Source organism: Ovis canadensis, chromosome Y, assembly GCF_042477335.2.
Source record: "Ovis canadensis isolate MfBH-ARS-UI-01 breed Bighorn chromosome Y, ARS-UI_OviCan_v2, whole genome shotgun sequence".
Taxonomy (NCBI): domain Eukaryota; kingdom Metazoa; phylum Chordata; class Mammalia; order Artiodactyla; family Bovidae; genus Ovis; species Ovis canadensis.
The window spans coordinates 19,249,575-19,269,027 of NC_091271.1; the positions used below are offsets into that span (position 1 = coordinate 19,249,575).

Consider the following 19,453-nt stretch of genomic DNA (forward strand, 5'->3'; position numbering starts at 1 on the left):
GATAGTTAATGAGATCTGGTGCCTGTGGACCTCCTGTTGAGTGATCAAAAGGGGGATTTGATTCATTCTGTCCCCTTTCCCATTTGGCTGGCCTGTAGTCACAGTGAGGTCGGCATATCTGTGTCAGACACAGTAGCAAAGCAAGTTAAAATTCCCAAAGGAAAAAGAGCCTTGACGTCCACTTTGATTTGCGCTGGACCCATAGTTGTAGCTGAAAAGGATCAAACACAGGAAATCTGTTCAGCTTTTGAATTGGGCTAAATTGAGTTCTCTTACCCTTAAGCTACAATGGAGTTGTCCAAGAATCGTAAATATAGTGGATGAAAATAGTCCAGGGTGATTAAAGCCTTTTTGGAACTCTTCCTTCCATTTTCCAGTTACATGTGTCTTACCCGAGTTGACCATGTGAAGATTTCTGTTCTGTATCTTATCTTGCCTTGCACACAAATGTAGTACAGTTAACAGCTAATTCTTTGCGTGTGTAATTTCCCATTGTATCAAACTAATTGAGTTTCCGTCTTTCTTGACACAGTCTGATGTGCAAGAATTGTCTCATGTATTTCAGTAATTAGCAGGTCATAGAGTTATCCTTCCTCTAATCTATCCAACCATCTAATCTGTGATTATACTTGTGGAAACCTTCTTTCTTGCGGTCTCCAATGGCTCTTTCACAGACCTGTGGGGTACCCTCTAAGTATTGGTTCCTGAACATCAGCACACTTGGCTGCCTCTGTAGGTTCTTGGAGTTGAGTCTCCTCCTGGAGTTGAATGTCACCCCTTCTCCACTTCTGGCACGGATACTTAGCAATCTCTGTGCACCATTCCAGGAAGCTGGGATCCTGTCTGTAGACCTATGCCAGGAGCAATCTCTCCGTTTCCTCTTCCTTTCTCCTCCTCTTTGTCTCTCGCCACTCTCCCCAGGCCTCAGTTTCTTTAAGTCCTCTAAGCTTTCACAAAATGCTGGAAAGAGATCATCACCAAGCGGTTAGCATCCTTCTCAGAACTGAAGAGGAAGGACTACAGATGATGAAGCTGTTGTGAATCTGTTGTCTCCATTTTAGGTAATTTCGTGAGTGTAAATTCAAATTCAAATAAATTGTGTTTATTTACTCAGAGCATGATTGATTTATTTGCACTTCGAATACTTTACTAGGCCTTTCTCGTTAGTTTATTTGGGCCAAAGCACTTTGCTAAGTGTCAGCTGAAACCACTTTTAGGTGTATAAAGAGTGTGTGTGTGTTCTGGTCTCAGGTGAAAACTCTCTGTATAAATAAATATGCAGACTATTGCATTTGTATCTGCTTTCTTTGATTTCTATAGTAAAAGATACGAAATGCTTTAGTTACGTGCTTTTATTGTTGCTTAGTATTATCAACACTGTTGCTGTTAGTTGCTGTGAAGTATGCTCCTAAGGACTACAAGTTGTATTTATTGCCAAATTAAAAGGTTCCCGCAATATGGTCCCTGACTGCTCCTCTCTTCCATTCTCTGTCTTCTACTCTATTGTTTTCCCCACTAATGTACTCTTTTTGACAACACTGGTCTTGGTTTTCCCCCATCAAATTCCAATTCTTCCCGATCCCAAGACTGTAAGTGCTGTTCTTCTGGAAATGCTCTTCCCGCAGGCCCGCATGGCTTGCTACCTCCCTTGTTTGAGCTTCACCAATGCTGTTCAAATAACACAATCAAATCTCCAACCCCCTCTCTTTCCTCCTCCTCCTTAAAGGCACTTGAAGTCTCTATCCTCTTCTTCCCTCTCCAGCCTAAATTTCCTAAGTTTTCACAAAAAAAGAAAAAGAAAAAAGGAAAAAAGAAGAGATAATAACATCAGGGCTTTGCTTCTTAGAATTAACTTGAGTCAGTTTCCGTGCCTGCAAATCAAAGATAGTTAATAGTGAGTTGAGTTCTTTCAGGAGCTTCCTCTGTTTTTCTTTTGATACCTCTATATTTTGTTCACATAATGACACTTTGTTTTCTTTACAAATATATTGAAGATGTGTCAAGATTACTATTTTGTTACTGTCCTTTGTGAATTCCCTTGTCTGCCTTGCTTGTTCTTTCAAGTAAAATTTATTATTTAATTAATGTCATATTAAAAGCCTGGAAACTTCCCAAATCAGCAAGTTTTGTCCCCTGTTTTAATAATCTTTATCTTAAACATTAAAAAAAAATTCCCTTCATGTTTTACTACAAGCAGCAAGAAAAAACCAGGAAGCACTTTTGGCTGTTTGGATGGAAATCCTCTTAGATAACTCAATTAAGTACAGTTTGTCCTCCCAGCTCATTAGGTGCATTTTCTACTTTTCATAAAACTGCAGATGTAGTGGACTTTCGTCTTCACACTCCCCAGGCTCTTTCCTCCTGCCTCTCTTTCTGCCAAGCATCCTAGGTGCACGACTGTGATTCCACTTAGAACGTGTTTGCTCAGTGAGCAAATGGGGAGCGATTCCCTGGCTTCAGTGCTTCTGCTGGCCAGAGACTCTGTACCGTTCCCTAAGAACTTCATGGTTTCGCTGTTCAACTTCTATCACCTGGCTAGGTCAGTTGCAGTAGTTCATACTCACAAGTGAACTGGCAGGGATTTCTACACGCGCATGTGCAGAAACCTACATGTGTACACAGTAACATCGCTGAGGGGAAACCTGTCCATATGCAGAAGTAAAGCTTTCCTTTCCAGGAACTTGAATTTTGGTAAGCACTCAAATTTCTGCACGCACATGTGCACATACATGCACGTGTACTCAGTAACATCCCTGAGAGGAAACTTGTCCATATGCAGAAGTACAAGCTTTCTTTTCCAGGAACATTAATTTTGGTAAGCACTCAAATTTCTATGTGCACATGTGCACAAATATATGCATGCACACAGTAAGATCGCTGAGAGGAAACTTGTCCATATTCCGAAGTACAAGTTTTCTTTTCCAGGAACATGAATTTTGGTAAGCATCCACATTTCTGTCCTTGTTTTTTCACTTGCTCATCGATTATGTCATGTTACACTTCTAACTCTGTGCCTTATCCTCAAAGGTTCCAAAACCTTGGCATTTGCTATTGATAGGGACTGGCCTGCAGAGCAGCAGGCAGCATTGGAAGTCCTTGCCATGAACAGCTGTATAACATGTGCCTGCCTTCGGCATTCTCCCATCACCTTGGACAGCTTCACAGTACCAGTCACGTTGGCCTGATCCATTGCCTGTGCATTCCTTCAGGGGACCAGAAAACAAGGACCTCTGAGCTCAGCTGACTTGAAGAACTGCTTTCTCGGTGTGCACCTGTCTAGGTCATTCCGTGTCAATGCTGTGCCCCTCTTGCTAGCCTACCACCCGTTACAGCCCCCAGCATTCTGAATGAGGCCCCCTGTTCTTCCTATCTGTGGAGCGTTCTGTGTGCACCATCTACCTGTGCCCCGATGTGCTCTCTCCAAGTGGCAGGAAAAAGCCAGAAACGCCTGAGCCTCCAAAAGCCCCCGGAGACTGTGACAGGCCTGGTTCTGATCCAAGATTGTGAAGAAGGTACACATGGATACAGGGTCTCTTCCGATACCAAGAATGGAACCGGAGGCCATAAAAGTAAGGTGGCATCCCTACACGTCTTCCTTTCTGTTTAACACTACCCATGCACATGGGAGTCCCCCAGCAGATGATGCCCTGGGGAACCTGCAGGTTCTGGGCCCAGAGCTAATGCCTCCGTTGGACAGAAAGCAGCGTTACTATCTCAAATGGACCAAGAGGGCTTGAACCACCCATGCCTCAGTGATTTGCTAAATGCCAAGGCTCTCTTTCAGGTGCTCTCATTAGCCCAGGTAGGACTCCCTACAGTCAGGCATCCCTGCTTCCCTACACAGTACCCGTGCCAAGGAAGCCAGTGCGCGGTTGGGCCCAGGGATATCCAAGACGGTCACCTGGAAGGCAGCATCCCTCTGTGTCACCTGGGTGCAGATCCCCTACAACGCAATCAGAGATTCTGCTCCAGCAAGACTACCAGAATCCTCCTTCAGGTACAGACGTGCACCTTTGACACTCAGGCCCCCAAAGCCAGGGGCAAGACCCCAAAGAAAAGGAGGAATTCATATCAGAACTTTCAGCACAGACCATGGGGTATCTTTGGCAGGACCGCTACTGCCTAGAGTCTGGACCCTGAAAACCAGCAGGCCCTGAACTGCCCCAGGGGCTTCTCTGTCTCCACTCCCCTGAGGTCCCTTAGGACATGCAGTTTACCCACCGCCCTTGTCTTTTCTCTGTTCCCTCCCTCACAGGCATATCCCGGATAGGGTCACACAGGGAAACCCACTTACCCATTCCTCGCCTTTGGGCACTTCCAGGGATGCAGGCTGGAAGTGCCTGGAGGCATGCCTTGCTTACAGACCATGTCTCCTAGGATGCCTGTGGTTTGGCAGATACAGCATACTTTAGCGCATCTCATGTTTTGTGTCATATCGTGCCAGTGTGTGCCACCCTCAGGGAGGGCGTGTGCTGGCTGCTGGGCTGATCCGGGGCAGCACTGGTCCAGGACCTTCCCAGTTCTCCTTTTCACATGTGTGTGGAACAATCTCCAGTGCAGCAGGCAATCTATGACTCTTTCTCCTTCAGCTCTCTGCCCATCTCGGCAGGACCTTATCCTCACCATCCCAGATCTTGCCATAGCCACGTCCCTCATTTCCAGAGGCCAGCCCATGGCCCCACACACGGAGGGCTCCACAGGCAGTGGTTTCAAAGCCCCACCCCACGTGATTTGCTCTGTGTGAATCCTTAGACCATGAAACCCTCTTCCTGATCCAAGCACACACAACAACACGGTAGAACTGATGAGCGTGTTTTGTATCTGGTCTAATTGCAGATATCTGGAGCCACAGTCTGGAGTTATCACTGGCCATCCTTTCCTTGTTCCCATCCTGGGCAGGGTCAATGCAGAGATGAGGCGACAAACCACCTTCAGCCTGGTCGCCTCATGACTCCTCTTCTGTTTGCTCAGCACCTCCTCTCCTGCCACCTTCATCTCTGCCTCTGCCCTGGGCCGGACACACACACACACACACACACACACACACACAATCACAGCCAGCATAAATAAGCACACGTGTGTATACACACACATGCTCAGCACGGGGACACAGATGCAAACAACGAGCATAGGTGTTTAAGGAGGTGAAGACGACCGAGGCCAGCAATGTCGGGGGTGGCGACAGTAGGCACCAAGTCCTGCCTTTGGGCCCCCTGTTCACCTTCTCCACGAACTCTTCCATATGTTCCCAAGGCAGCCTGAAGCCGCTTCCAGCGCAGCATGTTTGGTGGTTTTGAGACACTGATTGCTGAATGTGGAAATTCACAGAAGATCCCAAAGTCAGCACACAGGTGCACTGGGACCCTGGAGAGAACAGCTTTTCAATGATAGGCCTTCCCTGGGTAAGGGGCGGGAGTGAAGTGCCCAGGCAATCTCAAACTCAGTGAGCAGCAGGAGGCCAGGGGATGAAAAGACCCACAAAGGATGATTCTGACAAAGATACTTAATACACACTGCCTCTAGTAGTATCACCTGGACTCTGGTGCTGCCACCTCAGCTGATTTGGTGGAGACTTGCTTCACTCACGGACACACCAAGTCCCCAAATAAACAGTCTCAGGAGGTCACCTGATACAAGCACGACCCAAACTCAAGCTCCAGAGCCAGCTTGCATGAGTCTGAGCATCCCCATTTGGGAAAGGACAGTGTCCCTGTAGTATCACACGAGTGTCCCTTCAGGGCCCACCTTCAGACCCCATCTCCACACATGTTTCTGTCAGTTACTCTCATGGAAGAACCTTCCTGCCCAGGGTACTACTTCAGGCGATCCTCCCACACATCTTGGCCAACAATCCGCTGGCAATACGAGCAAGGTGAGCCAGCAGCCAAGAATCCCAAAGTGAATTGCTAACTGTGTTCAGGCCCAAAGCAACCACACCTCAGCAATCCTGTTCGACTCTGAGCAGTTGTGACCTGACAACCAGCCGAGAAAGTTAAGGCTCCTGGTGTCCACGCTGTGGCTGGATGCTCCCCGTTCAAAGTCCCAGAACCAGTGGACAGGAGTGGAACAACGTGCCCTATGCCCTACAGAGAGACGGGAGATGGGTGTGGATCCCACAGGTGGACACTCCACAACCTTGCACACCCACACTCATCACCCCAGGAACCACGTTTCACAAGTGATGTCAAGGTAATTCTACTTAGTGGTCACTGTGTTCAAGAAGTAGGGGGGTCCTGAAAGGAAAATATCAACTTGCAGTGGGACGATGGATGGCTCCGCAACAGCACCTGTCAGGATAGGGAGCAGGGAAAAGGTTCCTGCGCCGCCTCCTCTTCCTGAGCAGCAGACTTCAAAGAGCAGCAGAAAGGATACAGCTACGGCCCAGAAGCAAGGGATGCCCCAGGTGATGGCGATCCTCCAAGCCAAGTCAGGCTTCCTCCTCTGATGGTTCTTGCACATGAACTGGAAGTAGGCCCTGCAGTTCTTCTTAGGCTCAGAGCTCAGTTCCACCAGCAGGGCAGCCAGTGCCTGCAGCGCATCTTGCCCTGGAAGCTCAGTAGCGCTCCCGGGCCTTTCCTGGCCCTGCTCCTCCACCGTCTTCTCAGCTCCTGGAAGAACCCCTATTGCTGCTCCTCATCTGCCACAACCTCCACCTCCTCCATGACGTCTTCCGCAAGCAGCTGGAACAACCACCCAATCCCCACCACGTCTCCATCCACCAGGGGCTCACCGTCGTCCACCGCCTCCACCCTGCATAGCGTGGCTCCTTTGCCTGGCATGACAACTTGTGGCTGTAAGGTCCCAGCCTCAAAAAGCCTGAGGATGGCTGGCCACCAACCCCAGCGCCCTGAAACCGGAGCTCACAACTAGGAAGGTCTGGGGTCCCAGGATGCTCCTGCATTCCTCTGACGGCCTTTCACACTCCTCTTGGCCCTGGTCGTGACCCCAGGCTGGGGCAGATGCCAAGGGATGCGACATAATAGCACAAGTGGTGTGCAAATGCGGCTCAGGTTTCAGTAATCCTGTGGGACCCACTAGCTCTTTGGGGGCGGGGAGTGAGGGGGATGGTAGGGAAGCAGGGGCTGGTGTGTGTCCGGTGGCCTGAGGCTGAAGAAAGTGGTGGCTGACAGCACGGGACAGGGTGAACAGGCCCTGGGGAAATCAGCCGAATAGGCGGATCCCTAGGCTGTGAGACACACATAGGCTGCTGGCCCAAATCTAGTCCAATGGCCGAGAGAGTGGTGGGTGGCACCCTTCTGGACACGCCCCTCAAACGTAGGGAATCTTCCACAGTTCCTGGGCTACAGTGCTCCCACATGGCATATACCGCTCCAGGGAGTAATGGGTTTTGCATCTGCTGATACTCCAGGCGCTGTCATTGTCCAGACTCTGGAAATCCCAATGACGGGTTTCTGCTTCACAGTCTGAACAGCTTACTCCTGTGTCCCTCAGGACCCTCAATAACTGAGAAATTTCCCTGAGGATTCAAAGGATAAACAGGGACTCCACGTGGCTGGATACTTTTTCTCCATGGGACACAGAACCTGTTGTCCGGATGCTAGGGGAGAAGGGAAAAACCACAGTGTTGGCTACAGTTGATCTCCACTGTTCAGGGACACCAGAGCCTTAGGGTACAGAGCTGGCTCTGTGTCTCTTCATCTCTGCTTCTGGCATAGCACTGTTTTGGGCAATCCTTCCATGTGTGTACCAAGGGCTGGTGTCTGTTTGTCTCCATCTCTCTCAGTGGTGCTCTTGCTGTCTGTCACTCTCTGCACACCAGTGCTCATACGAGAAGTTTATATGAGAAGGCAAGCCCTGCTCCTCCTTAGTGAGTTGCACCCATGGGAGATCAGACTTTGTTAGTCCACACATTCGGAGAGTGCTTTCTCAAACTTGAAAGTCCACAGTGTGCGGTCACTGCTGAACTGCAGAAGGTGCGGTGTGACCCTCCCTCCGTCGCTGGACTGACGTGAATAGTGCAAAGGCCTCAGGTAGCGCGCGATGAGCCCCCCCTCCCACCCCCTCACCCCATAAAAGCACCCACTGTAGGCGTGGTCAGGCTGAATCTGAAGCTCAAGGATCTTGGGTCAAGATTCCTCAGCTCACCAAACGCGAAGAAAGAAAAAACAGATGGCACAGTCGCCAGGGCTCAGGGCTGAGAACGGCCTCCGAGTCTACCACGGGAGTCCAGTGATGGTGTCCGGCACTCACAGCCCTCAGGGGTGACCTCCCTTAAGCCAGTTCTTTGCTTAAGGAACTTGACCTTACAGTGGATCTTGGCACCCCTCCTGTTGGAATTACATTTCAATCAAGGCAGGGCAGCCTGCCCCTGTTTTTGCACTGTCTATTGTGAGCTGAGAATGAGCTTTACTTCTTCTTCTTCTTCTTTTTAATTTTAGAGCTTTACACCTTTAATGGCTGAGGAAAACCAAAAAGAATTTTATTTTATGACGTCAAAATTGTGTGTAATTCAGTTTTCGGAGTTCTTAAAGGTGGAACAGGGACTTGCCAGCTTCTTTGGTTACCCTCTATGCCTGAAAACTTAATTAATTGCCAATGATCATATTCACAAAGCCTAACATATTTCTTTTTTGGCCCTTTACAGAGTGTTTTTTAAATGCCCTGTTCTGCTGGACGTCTCCTAGTAGTCATATGGGAGAATAAAGTTTTGGTTTTGTTACAATATTTCTTCTCCATTATATTCATTTTTCATTCTTTACTAATTTCATTCCTTCGTATCACTATAAGTTTCCTTTAATGGAAGCAATGAAATAACATCAAAGAAAATACCTGTGTTGGTAGTTTTAACAGGTAACATGTTAGGAGGTATATGCTCAACTAAAAATATGTCGTATATATACAGTAAATACCACTTTAAGTGGCTTCAGAACTTGTATCTGGTTTCAAGTCCCTAGGAAAGTTTGTTGAACATCCAATATTGTAACCTCCAGCTGTTCTCAACTTCAAAAAGATACAACTTTTTCAATAATTTGTTATCTCAAGTTTAAACTCCGTTTTAGCCACATATATGAACATGCTTTCTAGGTCACATGATTGAATCTGACCTATTGCCAAAAAGTGAAAATTTTGGAATACCTTTCTCAAAAGAGAGATGTTGTTTTCTTCTTCCAGAAAGACTGGTAGTGCAGCCGATCTTTGAACAGTTTGTCGGTTTTTGTTAACTCCATAAAGATTAAGCTGTCGAATTAAACTTTTCATGCTCTTGGTTTCAAATTTTCTGAAAGGCTCCTTTCTTTCCAAGACTTCTTTCCTGAAGAGTTCTTCATTGATCACTCTACATGTGCCTGTCTCATCCCACCAAATAGATTCAAACTGATCACTTTCCACTATATTCCAAAGTTTTGTGGAAATGTGAGTGAAAGAAAATCATTCACATCATCTGTTTCAGAGACAGAATATGTGTAGTATGGCCTTTTGATCACCAGATCCTCAGACAAAGCCTGAAAAGCATATTCTTCAATCATAGATCTCAAAACTGAGTCCCCAGTTGTATAATCATCCCAATAAGATCTAATGGAGGTTTCTGAACCAGTGGACTCACCTTTAGGAGGTCCATCTTGAATTTCTGAAGAAATATGTGCCATCTCAGGGAAATCTTTCTTCAGATAATGTTCTCATTTGTCTGCTTTTACACAGTGCAACTTCAAATGATGTTTGGCTGGCCTACAGAGAGAAACTCTCTGGACGATCACAGAGGTCCTCCCAGTGAAACAGCTGTGACATCACAAAATCACTGGTCTCCTAGCAATCGAAGGTTAGTTGTGACATGACAAAGTCACTGGTCTCCTAGCAACTGAAGGGTAATGTTCAACCAAGTGTTTACTTCAGCATCAACTTAAAATACAGACTGCTGGCAGAAATACTAACCAAAACCATGAAGCATGCTAAATCTCATTAGGAAAGTTGGCCTTTTTTCTGGGGGGGGGGGGGTTGGGGGGGTTTCCCGTGTTTGGGATGGTCTTTCTCTTTCTGGCAGTTTGTGGTTCCTCTTTATTGTGGAGGTTCCTCCCTGTGGCTGGGGTTGGACGAATGGCTTGTCAGGTTTCCTGGTTAGGGAAGCTTGTGTCAGTGTTCCGGTGGGTGGAGCTGCATGTCTTCTCGCTGGAGGGCAATGAAGTGTCCAGTAGTGAGGTTTGAGATGTCTATGGGTTTGGTGTTTGGGCAACCTGTATATTGAAGCTCCGGGCTCTGTTCCTGTGTTGCTGGAGAATTTGCATGGTATGTCTTCCTCTGGAACTTGTTGGCTCTTGGTGGTGCTTGGTTTCAATGTAGGTATGCAGCTTTTTGGAAGATTTCCTTTTTTTAAAATAAATTCATTATTTTAATTGTAGGTTAATTACTTTTCATTATTGTAATGATTTTGCCATACATTAACATATGTCCACCACAGGTGTACACATGTTCCCTTTCCTGAACCCCTTCCCTTCTACCAACCCGTACCATCCCTCTGGGTTGTCCTAGTGCACCAGCCCCAAGCATCCAGTATCATGCATTCAACCTGGTCTGGAGACCCATTTCATATATGATATTATACATGTTTCAATGCCATTCTCCCAAAACATCCCACCCTCTCACTCTCCCACAGAGTGCAAAAGACTGTTCTATACATCTGTGTCTCATTTGCTATCTCGCATACAGTGTTATCGAAAACACACATCAATAAATCCACTTTATTTCTGAAATAAAAGTGATTTATCATCCTTCTATGCACACATTCTTAATATTCAGTACTGTTACCCTAGCAGACTTGGTCTACTTGCTTCTGTGCAAACAAATTTATGAATTGACTGTGGGTTTCAGTGTGGGAGGCGGGGCAGGAAGTGCTTATTGTCGGACCAAGCAAGGTGTCTTAGCAGCTGGTGCTTCAAAGACGCAAGTCCCCAAATACTTTCAGGGGAAATATTTTAATGGCTGAGTGAGGGTGGAACATGGGGTCTGTGGTCAATATTGGGACATTCTACTAATGGCCTATTACGGAGGATATTGGGAGTCCACATCATTGACCGTCTAGTTCCAACTATGCACTTACATTTCAGCCTGGTTTGGGCTTTAGCATCTCTAAAATTGTTCACAGGATATTGCTCAGAATGTCATCGATGGTCCTTGCTGCTGCTGCTGCTAATTCGCTTCAGTCATGCCCGACTCTGTGCGACCCCAAAGGTGGCAGCCCACCAGGCTCCCCCATCCCTGGGATTCTCCAGGCAGAACACTGGAGTGGGTTGCCATTTCCTTCGCCACGCTGGCCCTTGAGGAGGGACTAAAGACCCTTGAGTTTGATTAGTGACTAAATCATTATTATTGTCAATCACTTGATTGTTTTCCTTAGTTTCTGTCTTTTCTAGCTTCTCTGATTAAAATTCCTTTTGAACATGAGGAGGTCTACAATCTCCTACCTCTCTCTCTCGATTTCCATGCTTTTCAATCTTAAGAAGGAACTGCTTAGTACAATAAAGGAAAACAAGTCTTGGACTTAGAGCTCGATCATAAATATGATAGAAAATCTCAGTGCAGGTTCCGTTTCTTTTTCAGGTTTCCCAGCTCTTGGAGTGATTGAGTCAGCAACAACTTTGGCTCTTTCCTGTTGAGATGGAGCATGGAGTTGGAAATAATTCTAAAATCTAGGCTTGCTATCAACAGTTTATGATATGAAAACATATCTCTATTTTATATATATTATATATATATATGTCTATGTCAGTATTTTGTCATTAAACTGGACAAACATTTGAAAATTGATCTATATTTATGAAAAGGAGAGAGGTGAGTGATATAAAAGAGTTCTCATATGTTACATACAGCCAACGAAACATATTTTGAAGTATTTCAACTTACATAATATTCGACAATCGAGTAGAATTTGAATCATTCTACATTTGGGTTTTATTGTTTTCCCATTTCTATTACACCTAACATGAATTAAAAGCCATTGCACTTTTTTTTCATACACACACTCATGCATAGACAGGTGTATATATGTCAAAATATAATTTTAGGCAACTTTATTTAGGTGACCACAGTCATTGCTAGCTCCCCAGATCTTAATAAACTGTTTGGGAAGCCCTACATTACTTAATATCTTTCTGGCTGAAACATTCATCTCGTTGCTGAAAAGCTCTCCTTTCATCTAGCTCATTTTCCACTATTCTTTCTGTAATAAGAGTTAGGGCTCATACTTATGAGGGCACCTTGAACCCAGAACATTGCAACTCAAGCTTACTTAGTGATATTGTTCCAAACATGCTGTTGTTTTCCTCACGTTGGACGCAATTTGACTTGATTTATTTCTAATATAAATTTGTTTATTTTCATAGTAGTCTAATTGCTTTACAATATTGTATTGGTTTTGCCATATATTAACATGGATCTGCCACGGGTGTACACGTGTTCCCTATCCTGAAAACCCCTGCTACCTCCCTCCTCAAACCTTTCCTCATGGTTACCCCAGTGCACCAGCCCCGAGGATCCTGTATCACGCATCGAACTGGTCTGGCGATTCGTCTGACAAATAATATTACACATGCTTCAATGCCATTATCCCAAATCATCCCACCCTCGCCCTCTCTCACAGAGTCCAAAAGACTGTTCTATACATCTGTGTCTATTTTGCTGTCTCACATACAGGTTTATCATGACCATCTTTCTAAATTCCACACATATGTGCTCATTTACTCTATTGCTATTTTTCTTTCTGGCTAACTTCACTCTGTATAATAGGCTTCAATTTCATCCACCTCACTAGAACGGACTGAAATGTATTCTTGTTAGTGGCTGAGTAATACTCCATCTCGTATATGTACCACTGCTTTCTTATCCATTAGTCAACTGATGGACATCTAGGTTGCATCCGTGCCTTGGCTATTAGAAACAGTGCTGTGATGAACAATGGGGTACACGCGTCTCTTTCAATTCTGGTTTCCTTGGTGTGTATGGCCAGCGGTGGGATTACTGCATCATATGACAGTCCTATTTACAGTTTGTTTGTTTGTTTGTTTAAGGAATCTCCACAGTGTTCTCCATAGCGGCTGTACCAGTTTGCAATTCCACTAACAGTGTCAGAGCATTCCCTTGTCTCCACACCCTCCCCAGCATTTATTGCTTGTAGACTTTTGGATAGCAGTCATCTGACTGGCGTGAAATGGTACCTCATTATCCTTTTGATTAGCATTTTTCTGATAGTGAGTGATGTTGAGAATCTTTGCATGTGTTTGTTACCCATGTGTATGTCGTCTTTGGAGAAATGTTTGTTTACTCCCTTCGCCTATTTATCATGGGGTCGTTTATTTTCCTAGAATTGAGGTTCAGGAGTTGTTCGTATATTTTTGAGCTAAATTCTTTGTCAGTTGCTTCAGTTCAGTTCAGTCGTGTGTGACTTTTTGAACCCCCATAAATTGCAGCACACCAGGACTCCCAGTCCATCACCAGCTCCCTGAGCTCACGCAAACTCACGTCCATCGAGTCAGTGATGCCATCCAGCCATCTCATCCTCTGTCGTCCCCTTCTCCTGCCTCCAATCCCTCCAAGCTTCAGAGTTTTCCAGTGAGTCACCTCTTCATATGAGGTGACCAAAGTACTGGAGTTTCAGCTTTAGCATCATTTCTTCCAAAGAACACCCAGGAATGATCTTCTTTAGAATGGACTGGCTGGACCTCGTTGCAGTCCAAGGGACTCTCAAGAGTCTTTTCCAACACTACAGTTCAAAAGCATCAATTCTGCAGTGCTCAGCTTTCTTCATAGTGCAACTCTCATATTCTAACAAGACTACTGGAAAAACCATAGTCTTCACTAGATGAAACTTTGTTGGCAAAATAATGTCTCTGCTTTTGAATATGCTATCTAGGATGGTCATAACTTTCCTGTCATAGGGCAAGCGTCTTTTAATTTCATGGCTGCAGTCACCATCTGCAGGGATTTTGGAGCCCCCCCCCCAAATGAAATCTGACACTGTTTCCCCATCTATTTCCCATGAAGTCATGCGACCAGATACCATGATCTTACTTTTCTGGTATTTTGAGCTTTCAGGCAACATTTTCACTCTCCTCTTTCAATTCATCAAGAAGCTTTTTAGTTCCCCTTCACTTTCTGCCGTAAGGGTGGTATCATCTGCATATCTCAGGTGATTGATATTTCTCCTGGCAGTCTTTGTTCCAGCTTGTGCTTCTTCCAGCCCAGTATTTCCAGTATTTCTCGTGATATACTCTGCATATATATTAAACAAGCAGAGTGACAATACATAGCCGTGACGGACTTGTTTTCCTATTTATAACCAGTCTGTAGTTCCATGTCCTGTTCTAACTGCTGCTTCCTGACATGCATATAGGTTTCTCAAGAGGCAGGTCAGGTGGTCTGCTATCCCCATCGCTTTCGGAATTTTCCACAGTTTATTGTGATCCACACACTCAAAGACTTTGGCATAGTCAATAAGGCAGTAATAGATGTTATTCTGGAACTCTCTTGCTTTGTCAATGATCCAGCTAATGTTGGCATTTTGATCTCTGGTGCCTCAGCCTTTTGTAAAACCAGCTCGAACATCTGGCAGTTCATGGTTCATGTATTACTGAAGCCTGGCTTGGGGAATTTTGAGCAGTACTTTACTAGCGTGTGAGATGGATGCAATTGTGCCGTGATTTGAGCATTCTTTGGTTCTGCCTTTCTTTGGGATTGGAATGAAAACTGACCTTTTCCAGCCGTTTAGCCGCTGGTGAGTTTTCCAAATGTGCTGCCATATTGAGGGACGCACTTTCACAGCATCACTAAAAGGGGGCAAAATCCCTAAACAGACGTGTCTTTAAAGAAGACATACAGATGGCTAACAAACACATGAAATATGCTTAAAATCATTCATCATTAGAGAAACAAAAATTAAAATTGAATGTGTAGTCATATCACATGGTTCAGAGTGGCCATCACCAGAAATTCTACAAGCACGAAATCCTGGGGAGGCTGTGGAGAAAAGCTAACCCTAATACACTGCTAGTGGTAACACAAACTGGTACAACCTCTATGCAGAACAGTTTGGTGATTCCTTGAGAAAGTTGGACTACAACTGTCATATGACTGAACAACCCCCCTTCTTGGCATATACCCAGAGGGGATTACAATCAAAAGAGACACAGGTGCCCCAATGTTTATTACAATTCTGTTTCCGAAAGCTATGACATGCACGTAATCTAGATGCACATCAGCAGATGAAAATATAAGGAAGTTGTGCGATATATTCAAATAGAATATTACTTAGCTACAGAAAAACATATATTTGTGTCTCTTTTAGTGGGGCAGTTCAACCTGCGGCCTATTATTCAGAGTAAAAAAAAAAAAAGTTAGAAAGAGAAAGGCAAATATTGTTTATTAATGCGTATAAACGGGATTTAGGAAGACAGTAACAATGATTCTGCATGAAGGCTAGTAAAAAAGATCCACATATAAAGAACAGCCTCTGAGACTCAATGGGAGAGTTCAAGGATGGGATGATTTGAGAAAACAGTATTGAAACAGGTACATTACCATACATAAAAGAGATGACCAGTGCAAGTTCAATGCATGAAAGATGCATCCATCTCTTGTGCTGTGGACGAACCCTGAAGCATGGGGTAACAAGGGAGGTTTGAGTTGTGTTCGGGATAGGGGGACACATGTATCCATGCGGCTGATTCATGTTGATGTGTATGTCAAAAACCATCACAGTAATACACAGTAATTCTATTCCAATTAAAATACATCGTTTTTTAAAAGAAATATGAAGAAATACAAAAAGAATGCATTCAGAAATAGCAAGGACATGCTCCAGAATACAACCTCAACAGTTGTTTCATATCCATTCAAGAAAGCGGGCTTAGAAGCGGCAGAACATGTGTGCTGGTATAAAAGCTGAAAGTCGAAGAAGGTAAGCTTGAGACTGCAACTATGCAGTTGCAGCATGACCTCAGTATCATAGTCTAAATAGTGAAAGACGCATGCAGCAGAATGCAAGCTTAGTAGATCGGCATGACTACTGTGGAGCGTAGGCTGAGTTGGAGTTAAATGCATGCGCTTGAGCATCCTTTCAGGAGTGACGGTACGTATGTTTCAGAGTGAAGATAAAGATATGCAGCGAAAGTGCTCTAAAATGGTGGACAAATACTTGTAAGAAGGAAGGTTCAGAGTGGAAGCTCAGTATTTGCTATAGACTTAGACTTAAGTTGAAGACAGTAGGGAAGACCACTCGATGATTCAGGTTTGACCTAAATCAGATCCCTTATGATTGGACAGTGGACATGAGAAAATATTTAAGGGATTAGGTATAATAGAGTGTTTGAAGAACTACATATGGAGGTTCATGACATTGTAGAGGAGGCAGTGATGAAGACCATCCCCAAGAAAATGAATGCAAAAAGGCAAAATGGTTGTCTGAGGAGGCCTTACAAATCACTGAGAAAGGAATAGAAGCAAAAGGCAAAGGAGGAAAGGGAAGATATACCCATATGAATACAGTGTACCAAAGAATAGCAAAGAGCGATAAGAAAGCCTTCCTCGGTGATGAGTGCAAAAATTAGAGGAAAGCAACAGAATGGGAAAGAGTAGAGATCTCTTCAAGAAAATTAGAGATACCAAGGGAACATTTCATGCATAGGTGGACACAATAAAGGACAGAGATTGTATGGACTGAACAGAAGCAGAAGATATTAAGAAGAGGTAGCAAAAATCTATACCACAAAGATTGAAGAACTATGCAGAAAAGATTTCCATGATCCAGATAATCATCACGATCTAATCACTCACCTAGAGCCAAACATCCTGGAATGTGAGGTCAAACGGGCTGAAAGAATGATCAATAGAAACAAAGCTAGTGGAGATAGAGAACTCCATTTGAGTGATTTCAAATCCTGATAGTGCTATGAAAGTGCTGATCTCAATATGCAAGGAAATTTGGAAAACTCAGCAGTGTCTACAAGACTGGAAAAGATCAGTTGTTCCAGTATATGCATTTTAGAGCTTCCTCTCTCTAGTGGTGAAATGTGTTCCACACAGAGTTAGACAGGACTGAAGCAATCCTGTGCAAATAGTTGCACGATTTTTTTTTTTAACCTGCAGCAGCTTTTTTCCAATGAGAGTTAACTGTGAAAGTGGAGCAGCTGCTTGGCTTTGAGGGGCGCAGGTGGTGTCAAATGGGAAGGGTGCAGGGACACAGACTGACTACACCACAGGTGTTATGGCCCTATCAGAGCATTTTTTTTTTTTTGAGCCCTTGTACCCGGTGATAAGAAGGCGTCTTTGGCCAGTCTTCTCCCTAGTTCCACCTATTCGGCCACTCAGAAGGCTTCCTTGCCTGGGATCTTTCTCTGTCATTCAATGGGTCAGCACATAGAGCGAATTTCCTGGCTGGGGTCCTCCTGTGTAAATCAGTGCATCCGACACTTAAAGGAGCATCCTGAGTGGGATTCTACTCTAGTATGGTGCATCAGGCACTTAAAGGAGGACCCTGCGTGGTGTCCTGCTCTGCATTTCAGTGTGTTCAGCATTTGATGGGTCAGCCTCACTATTGTAGTAACTGCTGATGCTAGCATGTGGGGAGAGAGAGGCTATGGTGATTGCTCCACCCCCGACATGTGACTCGGTGTTATTGCCTTGCTTTCATGGCTGCCTGGCTTTCCTCCACAGGCATACCCTACCACAGTGTCCTCCTTCAAACCCCCTCTCTCCATCTCTCCCCAGGAAACAGCAGCCCTCCCCATGAATTGCCGCAAAGTCCCTAAACTGCAGCTGCCAGCCACGGGGCCTTTCAGGGGACGGATGTCCTTTTACGGGGTATGTATGGCTGCAGCAAGGACCCTCTGCTTCTCATTGCACCCAGGTTTCCACAGATCAGCTGTTTCACTCTCAGCTTTAAATGTCTAGTCTACAATTCAGACGATTGACCCAATGTGGGATTGGACCTCAGCTTCAGTTCCTTCCCCCACTCAGGGCAGATCCAGTCCTACTAACACTCCTGATTTTTCCCCCAGTTCTTTCGCCCAACTGAGTTTTGCGTGGTTCTATATATTATTTTCCACTTGTCAGGTACTCCTGTCTACTTTCCGGTAATGTTCTGATTTCTCTTCTGTGTCTGAAGGTGTATGCCTGATGTATCCATGGAGAGATGTACTCCACACCCACTTATAGCTCCACCATCTTGTTCTCTCATCTCACGAGAGTTTTAGAGCACAGGATCCACCGTGGTAGTAGGTGTGCTATAAAATGTGAGTTCAGATATACTCTTGAGGGCGAGCTCAGTGGTTTTAGCACAGCTGATCTAAAGCGTGGATTTAGTGTTGGCCAGACATATGCTTCAAATGTTAAGAAAATTATGTATGGTGTGCCAAGTCTAGAGCACAAGGTCAGTGTTTGTGTACCATTTCCTGTAGAATGCAAGTTCAGTTGTGGAAAGAGGTATGCTCCGCAATGCAACTGAGCAGTTTTAGACATCTTGTGGTAGAGTACATGCTCAATAGTGGCAGGAACTGTGCTCTAGTATGCATTCAGCAGTGGCTGGACGCATGTTGCCAGTGCCAATGGGATGGCTTCAGACAGCCTGCTCTAAAGTGCAAGCACACTAGTGGCAGAATGTGTGCTCCGGATTGCGAGCTAAGCTGTTTCAGTACTTCCAGGCTAGAGCAGAGACGCAGTAGTGAGGCATGCAGGCTCCAAAGTGTCACACCCGCTCTAGAGCACAGTCTTAGTAGCGGTGGGGAGAATCCGCAAAAGCACCATCTCAGGAGATGAAGCACGTGTTCTCGAAAGCCAAGATTCAGGATGTGAAGCATGCCTGCTCTAGATCATGGGTCTGTATTAAGAGGGGTATGCCTAAAGTGTGTTTCACTGTTGAGAGGCATGCTGAAGAGCTAAGTTCAGCAGATGCAGCATGCCTGATCTACATGTGCTTCAGAGTGATGTCTCAGGAGTTGCAGTGCCCTTGCTCAAGAGTGCAGACTGCAGAGGGACATGTTCTCTTGAAAGCTGGGTTTTTATTTTTGGTTGCATATCCAGAGATCAAATTCAGAAAATGTGATATACCTGCTGTGCCACACAAGCTCAGTAGCGGGAAGACAAGCCCTCAATAGTGCAAGTGCAAGGGTTGTGGCATATGTGTATGGTGACGCACAATCAATTGAGGCAGGACCTATGAAGTATACACCAGGTCTGTTGTGGTGGCACCTCATCCACAGATATACAGGTACACTGGTATAAAATGTCACTGGGGTAATTGTTGCACACACCTTCTCGAGCAATACCTCAAGGAAGGTAATATAACACTTCAGAATTCAAGGTCACTAGTGGTCACACAGTTGATCTAGAATGACGGTTCACTCGTGGAGATGATATGTGTTTTAGAAAGCAGCCTCCTGGAGTAGGTGCTCCAGAGTGCAGGAATAAGCGTGGGGAAATTATGTAACAGAAGGCACGCCAAGTCATTGGCAAT

At 45.1% G+C, this 19,453-nt stretch overlaps 1 pseudogene; it reads right to left on the reverse strand.

Annotated features, from left to right (window-relative positions):
- Positions 1 to 3,793: 3,793 nt before the first annotated feature.
- LOC138431465 (testis-specific Y-encoded protein 1-like) lies at positions 3,794 to 6,978 on the reverse strand (annotated as a pseudogene).
- Between the last annotated feature and the right edge of the window lie 12,475 nt (positions 6,979 to 19,453).